The 18498-nt window shown below is 33.3% G+C and overlaps 1 protein-coding gene across 1 annotated transcript in view; it reads left to right on the forward strand.

Annotated features, from left to right (window-relative positions):
* LOC129230209 (uncharacterized) overlaps window positions 1-18498 on the forward strand; it is a 133481-nt gene that overhangs the window by 20978 nt on the left and 94005 nt on the right. The window lies entirely within an intron of this gene.

Below are 18498 nucleotides of genomic sequence, written 5' to 3' on the forward strand. Positions count from 1 at the left end.
ATTAATTAGCATTGCGACTAAAATGAATAGCTAATTCATCCCTATAACGTAAACCACGTTCTCTCACATAACTTTGGTTTCCCCAATCTGGAACTTCGTCATCTTCCTCTTCCTCCTCCATCTCATAATCGTCATCAATGATCTCTGCTTCATTCCGAGCCATGCATATATTGTGCAAAATGGCAGCAGCCATAATCATTTTGCATACTTTAGCTGGCGAGTATGCTAATGTCCCCCCCGTTTGGTCAATGCATCGAAATCGACTTTTTATAACTCCAAATGCTCGTTCGACTACATTTCGTGCACTTCGATGCTTTTGGTTTAAGAGCTGCTCACGGGGAACGGTTGTATCGGCACTGTATGGAGTCATGAGCCAAGGCTCTAAAGCATAACCGGAATCTCCCAACAAGAAAGTACGACTTGGAATAAGGTTTCCTGTAAACTTGTTCCTCAGGTGGCACATCCTCCATATGAATGAGTCGTGGCTGCTTCCCGGCCACCTTGGCACGACGTCTAGAAACATCATTTTTGAATTTGCAACCTGGAAAATAAAATAACCTTTAATGTGTCAAATACCAACATAAGTAGACAATGTTTGAATTAGGAAGTTGCCCTAGAGCAAAGTATACTAGAAATTCAATAAATTTTGATTTATAAATTTCCGAGAAAACTATTAACATTAGAAAATGCAGGTTATTGCCGAAGTAGATACTATTGACCTTATGAGAAAATATGCCCTGAATCATGATTTTTCTATATAAAGTGAATTCCTAGAAATAGTATTGCCTCACGTTGGCGGGGAGAGACAGGGAGGGATGAAAGAAAGATTTGAGATAAACAAAACCTGCCTTCAATTGGTTAAAAATAAAGACCCGTCTCACTGACTGTACGGCCCCCCTTTGATGATTTTGAAAAGAAATTCAAATCTCAGCTCTTTTCTATTGATATTGATCTGATTTGTTTTCATATTAAAATGTAAGCAAATCATTTTATAATCCTTCTGTTTTATCCTTTTATAATTAATAATTTAACTATTAATCGTTCTTGTATAAGAGGGAAGGGTTTGTGTTTTCTGGCCCGGGTGCTCTTAAAGCCCTGACCTAGCCCAAATACCTGCCTTGCAGCCTGAAGCCCTTGGTCAAGAAAACAGAGATGGGCTTAGTAGGCTTTGGCCCTCATGGTCTGTTGCGTCACTGATTTTTTATTGAAGTTAAGCATGAATCGATCAATATAAGCAATACCTTGCAGTGATAAACTTTTTATTTGAAAATTATCTTTAGTTCAAAAACCAGTAATTATTATTTTAAGTTTAATTCTGAAAAATATTTTAGCTTTACAAAAAATATAGTTAGTACAAACTTTCAAATCAGAAATGAAATTTAAATATTTTTGAAAGATCAACTAATTTCAAGAACTTTTATTGTTACTACTGCAGTGAAGCACCCTTTATGCTTCTTTCAGAAGTTTTTCTCTATTACACGTTTTGATAACATGTTTTATTTACATGTGTATCCATTACATATTAACGTTTATGAGCTCTGTGACCTTCTAAGATTGCCCGAGAGGAATACAAATATGTATCATGAGGAAGTGATTTTATGTTTTTACTACTATTCTTGGCAGTGGTCTGCCTGCTATTCTTGGTCTACACGAGTGGTATAATACTGTGCTAAGCACAGATGTGGTATCTGCACATTTTATGAAAATTGAGTTATTGTCACCAGGTGGTTGTTAGTAATTTAGGCTACCTAAATCTCAAGTTTTTTCCCGATTTGTGAACAAGTTATTAAAAAAAGCTTTAGGAAAAAAGTCGTAACTGCACATTCTGCGTAGTTTGCTAAGGCAATTTAAATGTAAGTGAAAAATACTGTGCTTTTAAAGTGGTATCTGCGCCAGTTACCACTTTTTTCCTTAGTAATTTGTAGAATACTAAGGATTTTTATAACTTTGTAAAATAGCATATTTAATAATATAGCAGTTTATTGTAACAGAATGCTAATATTAGTTTACCATTAAATAGTTGATATAAGTCGATAAAAAAAATTAATACAACTTTGCATAAATGTTTGAGTAAATATTCAGCTTTTTCTTTTTGAACCTTTATTTAAAATGCAAATTCTGAAAAATCAAATTCATGTAAAATATTCATATCTAATTCTTTCATGCAAAAAAGCGCAATTCATTCTTTGGCCAATTATCTTTTCATTTAAGTATCGTCTGCTGTCAAAATTACCTTCATGCTGGGTAAAAATGAATCTATAAAACAAAACATCATAAATCATAGCATCAACACATTCTTTGAATATGAAGAACATGAAATTATAATGGTTTACAGTTTTAAATGTCAGAAATTTTGAAAATAGTATTTTTCAGACGGTAGGTTCTGTTAGATTTGTATTAACTAAATAATGCAGCAGCTTATTCAAACAAAGCAAAACATTATTTAATCATACATTATTCTCGTTTTATCTGTGCAGTTACCCATGAAAATGCCTAAGTAATAGCCACTTACGGTGAAATTACCCTAGTATATGAAAAGGTTTTGAAGAAAAAATGTGTTGTAACTGCATTCATTCATTTTAAATTGATATTTTTACAAAAATAGCTCTTAGGTGGGTTAGATAAGTTATTTATGAAACAACTACCGCGAGTTGAACATTTAATTAAGTCATAAATCAAAGAAAGGAGTTGTAAAACTTAGATCGTGAATTCCTCGTTATGAGCTCAATTGTAGATACCACTTTCGCACTTAGCACGGCAGAATAGTTGGTTACTACAATACAGTACAGGTACAGAAAAGTTGGTGAAAAAAATATTTAAATTTATCTTACCATCTGAACATTTATACTAAACTTCCCTTTCCTGTTGAGGTAGGTGAACCAGTCCTCCGTTGGGGGACACTGGATGGTTACATGCGTGCAGTCGACTGCTCCAATAGTATTTGGAAAGCCCAAATCAGCATAAAAAGCTGCAGTGGCCAAATGTATTTCATTTCCGACTGGGAACCTTATGTGCTCGCCTCTCAAATCAACGAGTGCATTTATAATTCTATCCATGTGTCTAGAAATAGTAGATTGGTCAACATGGGCAAGAACCCCATCTGCTAGGACATTTTGAAAACTTCCTGTGCCAAGAACACGAAGAGTATTCAGTACCTAAAATTTAAAATTATATTTATGATTAAGCTATTTCTGGATGGCATATACAAAATGCAGTATTTCTAGTTAAACTTTCCCTTCAGCGTTAAGCTTGCTTCAATGCATGTTATTCTAATCTCATGCATAGTAAGATTTATCTTACTATGCAGTTATAAAAATATAAAGTATCTGCACCAGCGTTAGAAATCAGTGAAAAATCCTACTGGTCCCTCGGACCAGTCAACGTGAATATGTACTGGTCCTCAAACAACACCACTGGTCCGCTTTAAATTAAACACTAAATATGTTTGTACCAAAAAATTACTTACGCTTTATGATGATTACATTGATTAAGTTTTAGCTCATTGACAAATCATGTAACTTCAAAATTACTGTACTGCGAATTAAATTCAAGATCATAAACAGAATATTAAATCACAATGTGAATGTGAACACGTAATATTAAATAACAATGCAAAACAGATTAACGGTATAAAACATTTTTCTTCTGATGAGGTTTTTAGTATAGTACTTAAATGTTTTAGAATTTCTAATTGGCAATAAGCATTTAAATGTGCAATCTTAAACAGCCAAGCATACAGTCAGAAAACAAATTTTGTTAAACACTTAAAATAGGCTACCAGAAATTTGTGAACTAAATTTGACCATTTTTACTTTGTTTCAGGATGTTATTTTCCCCTCCAAGTGTGAGTAAAATGTAAATGTGTGATTTAAAATTAGATAAAACTTTTCAAAATAAAATTAACTATAAAAGAGGTCAACCTAGGCTGATGCTTTTGAATTTTTTTAACCGAGTGTGATAAAAAATAAGCAGCAGTAAGTGGTCCCATGGACCACTGATTATTTTTTTATGGTGGTCCGAGGCTGGTTTCACTGGTCTGGGACCAGTAGACCAGCAGTAATTTCTAACGCTGATCTGCACAAAAACTCAAAAACTATCAGGAGGAATGAAAATAAACATACGGAGGGTAGGTAATTTTTAAGTAAGAAAATGCGTAATTGAACAGTTTAAGGGGGGAGGGGTATAGACAAGAACACGAGAATTTAGATTCGCTGAGTAGGTAATTAATGTGGTTGACTTTTCAACAACAATAATCACTACGTGTTTCGCTCATAGCAGAACAACTAGTAGGTAATTGGCTACTAATAATTTTATATAGTACAAAAAGAAAAAATCCACATGCTTATAATTATTGTGTTTTAGCAACATGCAATGCAAACAAATTAAACAACTTTACTTCTACCAAATGTTGAGTTTGAAGAAGGGAAAAACGAAAAAGAAAACAAAGGAGCATCTATAGCTGTCTAACTTTTTATGAATTAAGATTTGATTTGTTCAGGAATATACTACACTTTCATTTCTAGAACCTACTTGGAATTTGGGACATTCCTATATGTTTTTACATTAAAATAGTAATATTGAAAACGTAAATAGAATGAAGCACATCATTTAGCCCGTAAAGCTCCAACGATCTGCATCTGTAACGTTACTTAACATTTAATTTCAATAAACAAAACAGTACAATTGAAGTAACAGATCTCTTGTTTACATGGCAACTGTTCTTAATGAATGGAAGTAATTATAACTATATAAAATCGCATGCTGATGAACCATGTAGCAATTAAGTGCTGAGGGTAAAAGAGGTGAATTTTAAACATAGCTAATGCTAGAGGAAAACAAAATTGTACTTACTTGCAGTTCTAAAGGGTATCCATTTGGTTGAATCATGTTCCTCCTCGTCAGTACAACTGTCAGTTGACGACACAAATCCCTGGCTGTGCTCTTGGAAAGCCTGAATCTACGCACGAACTTAACATTTCGCATTTGAAATGGATCGCTAAGATCCTTCAAACTCCAATTTCGATTGATTCGAGATATTTGACATCTCCGGCGAATTAACATCACGTCCGCCATGTTTATCGCTCGCAAAGTGTCTGCGGGAAGAATTTGGTACCCACAGAGTTGAGCTGCAATTTGCCGCGTCGCTCGCAGATATGTTACAACTTGCATTGCACAAATCGCAGATGACGTCAAATACGAGCGAGTGATCTGCGATCGTTTCACTTGCATACCGGCATTAGAGTTACATTGTAACTCTGAAATTCAGAGGCACTAAAAATACATTTTTGCCTCTGAATTCCAAAGGCACAATGTGCCTCTTAATTTCATAGGTACAGTTTTTAGAGTGTAGAATTCTCCAGTTTTCACAATCTCCATCGTTGAGGACCTACATCGAATTGAACACTCAATTTCGTGCAGCTGCTGCTAATGAATTTGAGAAACTTTCTATAAATTAATAAACAATACAATTTTCGGTAAAACAATGGAGAATATTAGAAAACGAGTTGACATCAAGCTGTGTGGGCCGAGTGTTAAAAAGGCCGAGAAATGGATTTCAAGATCGAACTGTAGAGATAGGACTATTCTTTGTGGAACTTTAGCCGCGTTTCATATGAGACGGACCACACTAGCTTATAACAAACCTTTAGCTGTAGACATGGCTATTTTGGACATATCTAAGATCCTGATATATTATTTTCACTATTCAAAGATGCTTCCAAAATATGGACTCAACGTAAAGTTACTCTACACTGACACTGACAATTTCATTTATCATATAAAATGCAAAGAGGTCTACGCAGATATGATGGAAGATTTAGACCTGTATGACACATCCGACTATCCTGAAGACAACATTTTTGGATTTTCATTGATCAATAGCAAAGTTATTGCGAAAATGAAAGAAGAGGCAAGAGGAGAAATAATGACAGAGTTGGTAGGTTTGAGGGCCAAGATGTATGTACTGGTTAAGATAGCTAGCTTTAACATGTGGCGGAAGAACGGGGGTGTTATATGTCAGAGGCTATTTCCACGCGTTACAGACACTACGTCAGACGTTTATTTACACATGAAAAAATTTATTAAAAATTCTTTTTCACAGCTAGCTATTTTATTTTGCAAAAATATATTTCTAAAAATGCAAATAATTTTTAGAACATAAAAATACATTGTTATCAATGAAAATTTTTGTATTGTAATCACATTTACAGAAGTGTAAGTGACACACTACAAGAATGGAAGCAAATTTTGAGACAATTTTTTTAGACCCAAATTTCTTCTGGTCAAACAATGAAAGCAAATAATTTTTTTGAAGAAACTTCATTAAAATATTTGTATTTACAGAAAATAAATTGCAAAAGAGTTTAGGAATGACTCTTTATTTTTATTTTACGTTTTTCTTTGTGACTGACACTACACGCAGACTATGGCTGACACTACACCACCATTTTTTTCACTACCGTGAAAAAAACTTTATTATATTAACCCAATGTTAAGCTTGAAAAATCAAAATTATTGAAAGTTAAGCAGCCTCTGCGATCAAATCTTGGTTCAGGCAATATTTTTGTGTTTATCTCATTATCAATGTAGGAAATATCTTCTTTAAGCGGCCAAATAAAACAGTTTCCCTTTTTTTTTTGCAAAAACTTCTCTCTGATTTTTTTTCTTTTCTTTTTCCAGTACCTGACAAAAAAAAAATGCTTCAATTTACATTTTTCTGTAAATGGAACAAGAATCCAATTGCCCATTTTTATCTCTTGTGCCTCAACAAGAGAATTTTCCTCGCATATTTCTACATTTCCATCTGTTTGCCTTTTGTAACTTTCACTTTTTTTTCTTCACTATCTCCCATTTTTATCTCTTCACATTCACCTGTTCTCATGTTAAATTTAATATATTGTTTAGATTTAAACTTATGTTGGATGCCTTTAAGGTGTAATCATCAATTTTAATAAAAGAGTGCAATGTTCTTGTATTAGGAATTGCGAATTATTTCATTTCCTGCTGGACAACATAGTTGATCTAAGCGATTTTTTTCTGCTCCAATTTTGCATTCTGGAACATGTAATATAGTTACATTTTTGCAAATTTGTGCGCTGATGTAGAAAATTCTTCAGCATTGCATGAATTTAACTTTCTGGACGTGGTGGCTTTGCTGATTCTGCGCTTTACAGTTCCACCTACACCATCTATTGGCCCTTTACCGTGGCCTGTAACGGTAAAATGCCATTCAATATCATTTGATTCCAGCATTGATAGACAAATGGAATACTTCTGCTTAAAATGTTGTGCAGTTCCGTCAGACTTGTACACAGTTTTTAAAATTGACAATGCAGGAAAATTATGTTTCATTTTTTTTAATGATGGCGTTATTAAATAATGCAAAAGCATATTTATCATGATGCACGTAATCCGATAGCACCACAATAGGTACAGACTTACGATGATTTTCATAAATAAAATAGGCCATGGCTTTAAAAAGTGTACAAGATTTAGAGATCCAATGTAGTTTTAACTTTCTAATGAGAACTCAAATTTTTACCGGTTTTTTTCCATACTTTGGTTGGTTATGATGCTGACATATTCGTGAAAGAATTAGGTTACGACAATAACCCAATTTTCTTAATAACCAATAATGAGGAAGAATATGTTTCATTTTCTAAGAAAATTTCCGATAATTTCCACATTCGAGTCATAGATACGTTTAAATTAATGTCAGCAAGTCTCGATTCTTGAATATCTACCTTAAATAAAAATGAGTTTAACCATATGAAACATAATTTGCCTTCTGATAAAATCAATTAGCTCTTGTGGAAAGGAATCTTTCCCTCTGATCATTTTGATAATAATAATAAATGTAACGACACAAGTTTGCCAAAGCGAGAAGATTTTTACACTAAGCTTAACGAAGACGAAATCAGTGAATCAGATTATGAAACATATCGGTTGGATCCGTGTTGGCATTATACTGTCCTTGCTCTTTCTTGGGACGCAACGCTTTTCCATTCAAAAATAACAATAGAGTTACTGACTGATAATGACATGATTTTATTTATAGAAAAGGGCATTAGAGGGGGAATAAGCCAATGTTGCAACCGCTACTCTAAAGCAAACAATAAGTACATGCCTAATTTTGACCCAAATGAAAAATTAAATTATTTAATTTACCTAGATGCAAACAACTTGTACGATTTTACAATGAGTCAATGCTTACTATTGAACGAATTAGCCTAATGTAGCACAGATTTTAACGTCAATGAAATTGATGATGATTCTCCGATAGGTTACATTTTAGAGGTTGATATAGAGTATCCAGATGAGACTCATGATATGCATTTAGATTTCCCGGTAGCACCAGAAAATAAGAAACCCCCAAAATTGTAAGCAACCTCATCTTCTGACAACGTTAGAACCAAAAAAAAAATAATGTACTTTATTAGAAAAACTTAAAGCTTTATTTAGTTAGGATTATAATTAACAAAAATTCAAAGAGTATTGAAATACAATCAGTCCCCCCTCCCCCCCGACCGTGGCTTCAGAGCTATCTTAATTTTAATGCACAATTAAGAAAAAATTCCAGCACAGATTTTTATAAATTAATGCATAACAGTGCATTTGGTAAACTATGGAAAATATAAGGCGACGATTGACATTCGTCTATGTATATCTTCCGCACAAGCCACAAAACTCAATGCAGAACCAAATTTTAACCATAGGACTATATTTTCAGAATTCTTAATGGCCGTACACCTCAAAAAGAAAAAAAAAACATTTGCGAATCTATACACATAGGAATGTTAATTCTAGATGTAGTATCTAAAATTCCACTATAACATAATGAAAGTAACATATGGTTCAAAAGTAAAATTGATGTATACCGATACTGATTCCTTTATCTACGATATAGAAACAAGACATTTATGCAAGACATAAAAGAACGTGTAAATTTATACGACACTTCAGATTCTCCCCCTAATAACGCATACGGCATGGCGATAGTAAACAAAAAATTCGCAGGGAAAATGAAGGACAAGAACAATGGGCGGATAATGATAGAATTTGTAGGATTAAAATCAAAGATGTATGCCTATAAAACCGAGGAAAAATTGGAGTTAAAGTAAAAAGGGATTAAAAAAAGTCTTAAAAACAAGATCCAGTTCAGTGATTATATGGAATGTTTATTTAAAAAAAGGACACACTGAAATGAATGACATACACTGAAATGAATCTTATCTGTTCGAAACTTCATAATATTCATTCTGTACGACAAAACAAATTGGCACTATCTTTTAATGATGAAAAGAGGCACATTACGGACAATGGCATTTCTAATTTTGCTCATGGACATTATAGTTTAAAAAGAAAATAATTAGATTTATATATATATAAAATATTTATGAATTTTTGTTTATATATCCGGTGATTAATTTATTTAACAACTCCTTATATAGTATTTGTGTGTCTGTATTAATAAACTATTTTGTGCAAATTTTGTATGTCATTATCTTATTTTCAGAAACATACAGCTACAAATAAAATAATGCTTTTTCATTTTGTGAAAATGGGTTCGAGTTTCAAAGGTTAAAAGAAAAATTTTCAAAGTCCGAAAAAAAAAGAAAAGAAAGAATTCCATTTTTCTAAAGTAGATGCGCCACAATCGTATTCACGCTATTTTAAATATCTACACCGAAACTAAAAGATGCTGTCATTCTTAAAATAACAAACTTTTTTAAAAGCACTTTTTTCAACATTAACAACTTACAGGACTATAGTAGTTCCATGTTTCACCGCTAGGGGGCGAAGAGTTACAACCAAAACTAAAAACTCTTCTTATTCCCAAAACAAACTTTTAAAAACAACGCAACTCCACTCGAAAAACGCCTGACGGCATGCCTGGGGCGGGGCGTGTCACTCTGCCTCCACCGCCTGTGTTTTGAAAACGGGATTTTTATGCTACTTATGATCCAGTTTAATGGTTATGACAGTTGTCTATACTGCTATCATCTAGGAACATTGGATAAAAACCAAGTAAGATTTGATAAGTCTACGTATCCATTACGCACGCACTAAGAAGTTAAGCACGATATGCTGAAAGCTGAAAAAAATTAATGTTATTAAGAGTCTCTCGCCAATGGTTTTGTTACAGAAGTTTGATTTAGTTAATGGTTATTCCATTGATTATATGCATCAAACATTACTAGGGGTTACAGTGTACTCATGTGCAGCATGGATTGACTCTTCATGCCATGGTGAACCTTTTTATCTTTCAAGAATTGATATAAATTGCATAGATGAGAGACTTAAATATTAAATCGCCTTCAAATATATTCAGAGCACCTCGTCGATTTTCTGAATGCCAAATGTTGAAAGCAAATGAGTCGAGAGCATGGCTCTTATTTTATTCCATCACTTGTCTACAAGGCGTTTTACGGGAACAGTACTTTAAGCATTTTTCACTGCTAGTAGCTAGCATTTATATACTTCTCAAACATTATATTTCTAAGGATAAACTAGTGTACGCAGAGGAATGTCTTTTTACATTTGTGAATAAATCTGAACCATTAATACTCCCTGTCCAGAATGACATTTAACTTGCACCAAATAACGCATCTTGTCACTTTTGTTATACAAAATGGGCCTTTATGGGCAAATTCAATGTTTCATTATGAATCGTGTCTTGGTTTTCTGTTGAAATTCATAAATGGAAAAACCAATGTTTTAAGTCAACTTGCCAAAAAATACTGTCGTCTTTTCCAAATGCAAAAAAAAAAAAAAAAAAAAAAAAAAAAACATTGCCTTGTATGATGGCAAAAATTCTGACATAATACATTACTGTGATGACCTGTTTTTATACCCACGACTTCAAAAATCAAAGTGTTCTATTCTGGCACACTTTGGGGGAACCATCTAATTTTGAGCAGGATGGATCTCCCTCCCACACAGCACGGTCCGTTAAATCTTTTTTGGTGAATTAAAATATTTCTGTGCTGGATTGGCCGGGTAATAGCCCCGATATGAACCCATTGAAAACGTGAGGGAGGTAATGAAAAGAGAAGTGGCTAAAGATGTTATTACAAACAAAAAAGAACTTTTAGAAAAGATCATTCATGTGTGAAATCATCATCCTCAAATGCATGAGACAGTAGTCTTGCATTAATAGCATGCCGAGCGGGATTAAAACTCTTAGCGGCTAAAGGTTACTCAGCAAAATATTAACTTTTCATTATATTTTCTTCATTTTTTCAAGCTTTAACACTTACATATTTTTCCTATAATTACGATGCTTCATTGGTGTTACCTACAGATACTTACGTGGTGAATAATATGAAAATACATTGTATGTAGTAAAAACCATATAGCTGTTCAGCATCGGATAAGTTAACGTTTTCCATAACATCTGGTGCGTCTTATTAGACGCACCAGACTGTCGGCCAGGGACTGTAATTAGCAACTAAAGTGTGTGGCCAAATTATTTAGGGAATCTACTCGAATTTTCTAGTTTAGATTCAGTTTTTGAAAAAACATAACCACTAGCCACATTTTTTTTATTCTAAGATGCTTCTGGCATCATTACTATTGATTTTTAGGAGCATGTTAACATGATGGCGAAATTAACATTTCTTAAAACGCAGCGTGGAAAGAATCTTTAGTTTATTATGATTTCCGTTTTTATTTCGATTAAAAACCAAAGACGACAAAACTGGACGTGGTTTTTGATTTTTACTAAAAACGCACGGAATACCCTATTTTGCCGAAAACCGAATATTCGGTTCTAAAGCTAAGGATTTTAAAACTTAGATTACAATATTAATTTTACGTACGTTTTTGACTAATCTTTCATATTACATAAAATTTTTGAAAGTCAAATATTGCAAAAATTTTTGTAAATGTTTTTAATTTTTTAGCTGACTGTTTTACATGATAAATTAGCAGTTAATGTTCAGTGATATTAAATCTACTAATTTATAACAACTTAACATTATGAGTTTTTTTTTGGGCGGGGGGGGGGAGGGTTATTGTGTCATACTTAAAAGAGTTTATAAGTAAGGTGGATGTCATGTGTCATAAAATTTAAGAAAATTTGAAAAGCAACAAAATTTAAATTTAACATCTGTGTTTTCTCTTACATTCAAATCAGTAAGTAATAATTAGAATTAATTTTGCACTATGATACTATTCATTCATTGCGTTACATTGTTCACATATCATTGAATACTTAAATTTGTTTACTATTCGATTGGCTAAAACGAATATTCGGATTGTCTACCGAATATTAACTGAGTCTCTATTTTTTACTAATAGTGGGGACAATTGAGGGAATGACACTTTGGCATTTTAGACATTAAAAATACCGAAATTTAATTAACTTGTTAAACTGTATTCTGAAAAGTATTAAAGTCCTTAAAAATATGTATGAGTCATAAAACATTCGTTAATTATAATAAGGACATGGAAATGACCGTTTCTGTGCGAATGACCCAAATGTACACATTTTTTCTCCATTGTCCATAGTAATATATTTTTACTTTGGCCAAATTTTAATCATATTGCTTTTATGATTGCAGTTATTTTGCACGGAAGAAAACTTCAGAATTTTAAACAATACTCGAAGAATATTCTTGGGTGGAACTGTTAAGATCATTCGTGGAATATTTTGCAACAATATACGATTTATGGAGAATATATGTGAAAATGTTTTCCTTTAGCGTACTGCCTTTTAGGCAATAAAAGTCAACGGACATATACAAGGCTTTTCCGCCTCTGAAGGAGTCAGGTACCTTTTTAGAAATAAAGAAAAATCGATTTTTTAGAAGTTTGAAAAAATGGCAACATTTTAAAACAAACATAAAAAATTCTCAGTAGAACGGAAAATATGACGAAAATAGCAGACGCCGAAATTGGTAAATTGCGCTTGTTTATCCTTTTGACAGTGACAGCTGGCGATGAATTTCATTTGCTAAGCAATCTAACGTTTTCAACATGCATATTTTTTGTAATGGCTTGGAAGTAGATGTTTTATTTCAATAAATATTATTTACTGCTTTTTCTACAAGAAGAAAGAGTAACTCCTTCGCTTGATTTGTTTTGATCCGTGGTTGCTTGCGATTTTTTTCGTAGTGCTCGATATTTTGATTATTCATAGGTATATATTCCTTCTCTCTGTGATAGAAGTTAAATCTTATTGTTATAAACAAGTAATATGAGTTCGATTTGTGAATTTGTGCCTAAGCGATCATCTGAAAAAAGAAATAAGTAAAGAAAGTTCACTGGGAATATTCATACCAGGAAGCAGAATATAACACTTACTCATATTCTGGTTGGTTTATTTGGTTTTTATGGCCTTAAAGGCTATACTGCGCCAAACGATTCTTTATTTTTCATTTAAGTATAAAAACAATCAAATGGCAAAGTGTATGTATTTTAAAATAAGACATAAAACAAGTATAAAATAAAAACCGGTAACGGACACACAAACTAAATAATAAATAATGATTGAAACACTATATGTATTGAGAGTAATCTTAGAGTAAGAATAAAAGGATATAACTACATAATGACTACAGAAACACTAAATTAAAAAGGAGTAGCCAATCTCCTGGAGGAAGGAGTACAAATTGCGATGGGTTGGGTACCCCAGCAACTCCTTCAAAGATGGGTTAAAATATTTGAAACGTATTTGATTAAAATTTGGGCAGTTACATAAAATATGCAGCACTGTCTGGTTGACATTATATTTAATGCACGTTGGAGCTGGTTCATGGCATAAGAGGTATTTATGAGTGAACCTGGTATGACCGAGGCAATATCGAGTTTACAAATCTTGTTATCTTCTGGTAAGTTGTAATGATTTGAAACCTTTAGTCGACGGTTGGATCGAATGCAATTTATTTAGTGTTTCAAGATTCCAGGTCCGCTGCCAATGCGTGTTAAGACATTTAGAAATTACGTTTTTAATGTCATCAAAAGGATCGACCAGGATACTTGCGGCTCCAGCAGCTGAATCGGCTGCTTCATTGCCTGTAATGCCCACATGATTGGTTGGTTTATTTAGTTTTAATGGCGCAGGAGCCCTTGAGAGCTATTCTGAGCCAAAGGATTCTTTATTCATATAAATCAGGGTTCATAGTCCTCCTATATCTCCTACATTTCCTATTTTTTTGCAGTTTGGCTTATATTCTCCTATATTTTCTTATTAACTCCTTTTTTACTTCATCGGATGTTAGATGCTATCCAAAACTGCAAAAACTACTATCCTTCACAAAATGTGTTGTAGATATTCCGATTTTAGCACTGATGTTTATTTTTGAATACTGAGAACTTTGACCTCAGACATTTTTTCCCTTCTTTTCTCCACTGCGTGAACTCTTACTTTTTCTGTAGTGTTTTTGATCAATGTGAGACTTCAGCCTGGAAAGCATCCTCCTAGCACATTGAGACACAAAGGTGAGTCAATTTGTCTAATTGTTCTGTTTCATTAAATTTCCTACTTCTTAATGGATTCCTGAATTGGTGCTCTGGTCAGTGTAGCACTGACACTACAATGATGCCCGTCCTTTTCTTCTGTCAAGGAGTCTTAATAATGTCATCTAACGATAAGTCGACTTCCACGCTTTCTGTAAGTTGCTTTTTTTTTCTTCTGTCATTTTAGAACTGTCTTCTTTCTGAATGCTGTGTGGACTGCCTACAGGAACCGACTTCATCTACTATGTTTGCTGCGTGACTGTGCTTCATCTGGACTGTCATCTTTTGTAAATGTCTGCAACATTTCCTAGCTGTGGTAGAAAATTTTTGGGGGTTTTTTTTTTAAAAAAAGAAAAAAGAAAAATGAAATTTGGCATGATTAAAATTCTTTGGTGTAAAATTTGTTTTTTTCTTTCTTATATCGAAATAAGTAATCGGTACTTGGATGTAAAAAAACAGTAAATAATTTTGTGTCAATTGAGGTACATAAAAGTCCTGCTAATATCTTGTTTTGTGACATGAAATTTTTGTTCTTTATCTTACGGGCAACATCATTGTTTTGATAATATGTGGCATATTTACTCATTTTACACGTAAAAGTCCATGGCAAATTCTTTCTTTAAATAGTTCATGTCTCGATCTGCATATGAAGTGAAATTTCTTTTGGTACCAATGCTCATGTCTTTTGTCTTTTTCTTTGTAAGGGGGGGGGGGGGCACTTACGAAATGTCTTTGTATTTATTGAGCTCATGTATGCAGATATTAATATTGGTTGTCTTTTGATATTATGACATACAAACAAAAAAATAGTTTGATTTTATTCGATTCCCCTGGGTGCACCCAAATCAAAATTCGTTTATATCTTTCTGTGTGGTTGTAGGAAAAATTTTATGTGGGGAAGTTTTTGAAACATCTTTCTACTGCATTTTTATCAACATCTTTCTGTGGTTGGCCATTACCTTTTTGGATTATATCTTGAAGTTATTTGAGTGAAAATTTTTCTGTGTGGTGAAAGAGGTACACAAATTTTTTTGAGTTGTAGTTCTGCAAGATTTAAAGTATTAGAATATTGTTTTGTATTCTTTATATTGAATGATGGGAGCTTGAAAATATCTTTCTGTGTGATTTGTCAAAAATTCCTGTGTGGTGATGTGAATTGATGTGAAATTTTTTTTTTTTTTTTTTTGAAACAAATGTTTGGTATTTAGCAGATGATGTTATACAGTATCCCATTCAGTAAAATGTACATTTTTCTGTGCACTAAAATTTTTTTTATTGCTGGCATGAGTGGAAATGCATATCATGTTTGTTTTTTCAGGAAAAGAATGTAATTGTAATTGAATTCTTCTGTTAAAATTTATTTCTTTCCGTGTCATTAAGTGAAAATACAAATTTTGTTTTCTTTTGTATAGTGGCGAGTCAGGAATGATTTTTTTGTCTGAAATACCTTGAAGTGTCTCTAATGGAAACCAAAAAAAAAAATGAAAAAGGTTACTCTCAAGTAAAAATCTTGAAATTTTTGTGAACATAGTGCATGCTATGTCCAAGTATATATTTTGATTAAAAAAAAAAAGTTATGTTTGTTTTTGGCTGTGTTATTGACATGTCTTTGAAATTTTGAACTGTTTTGGACTGTCATGATTTTGATGCAAATTTTTTTTTTGTGGAAATGTTGGGCCAGTTTGTGTCATTCAATGTTTGGTAAAAGTTGGATGTCTGTATGATACTACTTACCTTTGTGACATTGTTGGCTTTGGAGATTTTGGCAGACAATGCCCCTCCACACATGTCTTGTACTGGGATTGATTTTTTTTTTCTCAACCATTTCGAGGGGGGATGTGGTGAGTTTGCATCACCATGATTTGTTTTGTTTCGATTTTGGTAGATTTCCGCTGTGTGAAAAGAGCTGTTCCGAATCGGTTTGCGCTCTCCTCGCGCCTTGCATTGTGTTTGGTTCTTTTTGCGTAACTGACTGTGTCGCTCTTTTGGCGGAGCGCCAATTGCTCCGGGTCTGTGACGTCATGCTAGCTTTCTCCCATTGTGAGCTGTTCTGTTTGTCGGTTAGCCCTGGGATTTGTTTTTTCATTCCAGATTATTCTAGAAGCTTTGGTTCGTTGTGAACCGTTGGAAATTTTTTTTTGCTGTAGCACCCTACGGGGTCTACAGAGTCTTAGTGAATGGGGGGGGGACGCTATCTGAAATTGAGGAGACGAAGTAGAGCTGGCGTGCTGGATGGTTGCGTTTTGACTGTAGGTGTGCGTTGCGGTCTGAGAATGATGTATAAACGAACGTCGGGGGAACGATTCCGCAAGGAAAACTGATGATCCTAATTGGGAAGTACCCTTAGCCCGGAATACCTACAGATAAATACCAAAAATTGAATATAGTATATTTTGGACGATTTTCTATCCATATAAATATAACTGTTGGAAATTTTAGCCGTGGAATCGGCTTGATTGAAAAAAAAAAGAACTGGAAGCTTTGAACAAATCAAAATGTTTACCGGGTATTATTGTGACTTTCAGACTTTGGGCATTTGCCGTGAATTCTTTGGCATGTATATAAAAAAAATATAGCGTTGGTAAAGATCTACAATAATTTCAAGTATTATCAGAAGTGGATTCGGGATTAGTTTTTGTTCTCTAAATCTTTGGAAAACTCGTTAGCGATGTGCTCTTATCAATGGTCGGTTGAAATTGAAGTTTTTCATTTTGAAGGGCCGTTCTGATATGTTCTCTCTTTTCGGAAAAATCAGTAATTTGAATTTATTTTCTGTGTGTATGGGGCGAGCACATGAATTGGAATATTGGTAAAATAAAATTAGATGTTCTGTGTGATATCGTAGGTGTGAAGCTTATACCTTTTGCATGAATATAGTCCGGCACTTGTTTTTGGAATTGAAGATTTAATGAAGTAAGAATATATTCTGTCTGAATGATATGTAACAATTTTCTGAATATTAATTGTGAGACACGCCACTTTGATTATTTGAGATAAATTGAAATTAAAGAAATTGTTCTTTTCAATATCTGACTTTTCATGTTTGAGTTTGGTGTTCTTATAACAGTACCGTATTTGTGCTTACGGGAATAAATCAAGTTCTCATCACCGCGGACTTGGGTTATGCGACATGTTTTTGAGACAGCGCAATTGGGAGGTAAACAATGAAAAGAGGAAGATTTCGTGAAGTTTTAAAAATAATGTTTTGAATGTTAATTTGTTTTCATTTTCAATTTTCACTGTCTTGCTGTTCTTCCCGGAATTCTAGCATCAAGAACATGCTCCGTGATGACATTTCCGAAACACCTCCTTAACTGTCGTGAATTTGAGATATACCACTAACGGTCTGGCCTTCTTCAAGTAATCATTCACGTATTGATAAGTACCAAACATTCATTATCATTTATCTATGATACTATTTATCATACACCATAATATGACATCCGTGTATTTGTCAATTCCTTCAAGATTTGTCACACACTCCTTCCGACCTTCCCATCTTATCAACGGACCATCCGCAATCTTCATCATCACAAAACATATTTAATTTTTATTTAAAATTCAGCACAGGCACCAGATATCTTCAAATATGTTCCATTAAGTTTAAATCTGGCGATTGAGGAGATATTTCTAAGCTTAAGAAAAAATTTTGAGGCACCAAACGCGAACGTGTGCTTCTTATCGTTATCTTGATAAAAACAAAGTTGTTTCCGATTACCCAATTTTGGGTTGATAGTTTAAAACTTTTTAAAAATATTTAAATAAATTGCATAATTCATTATTTTAACCAAAAAATTCCATATTTCCAAGTCCTGATGCTGAGATGCACCCTCACACAAGAACATCTTTATCGTCCTGATTAACTGCTCCAACTAAATTCTTAAGAATAAGTTCCTAATTTTTTCTTCTATTTACAATTATACAACAATTTAACCAAAAATGTTGAATTCATTTCTATCTACAAGTAAGACGTTGTTCCAAAACGTTTTGAGCTTATTTATCATTGATTTTACGACGGAAAGCGTAAGCTTACTGTTT

Source organism: Uloborus diversus, chromosome 9 (genome assembly GCF_026930045.1).
Source record: "Uloborus diversus isolate 005 chromosome 9, Udiv.v.3.1, whole genome shotgun sequence".
NCBI lineage: Eukaryota > Metazoa > Arthropoda > Arachnida > Araneae > Uloboridae > Uloborus > Uloborus diversus.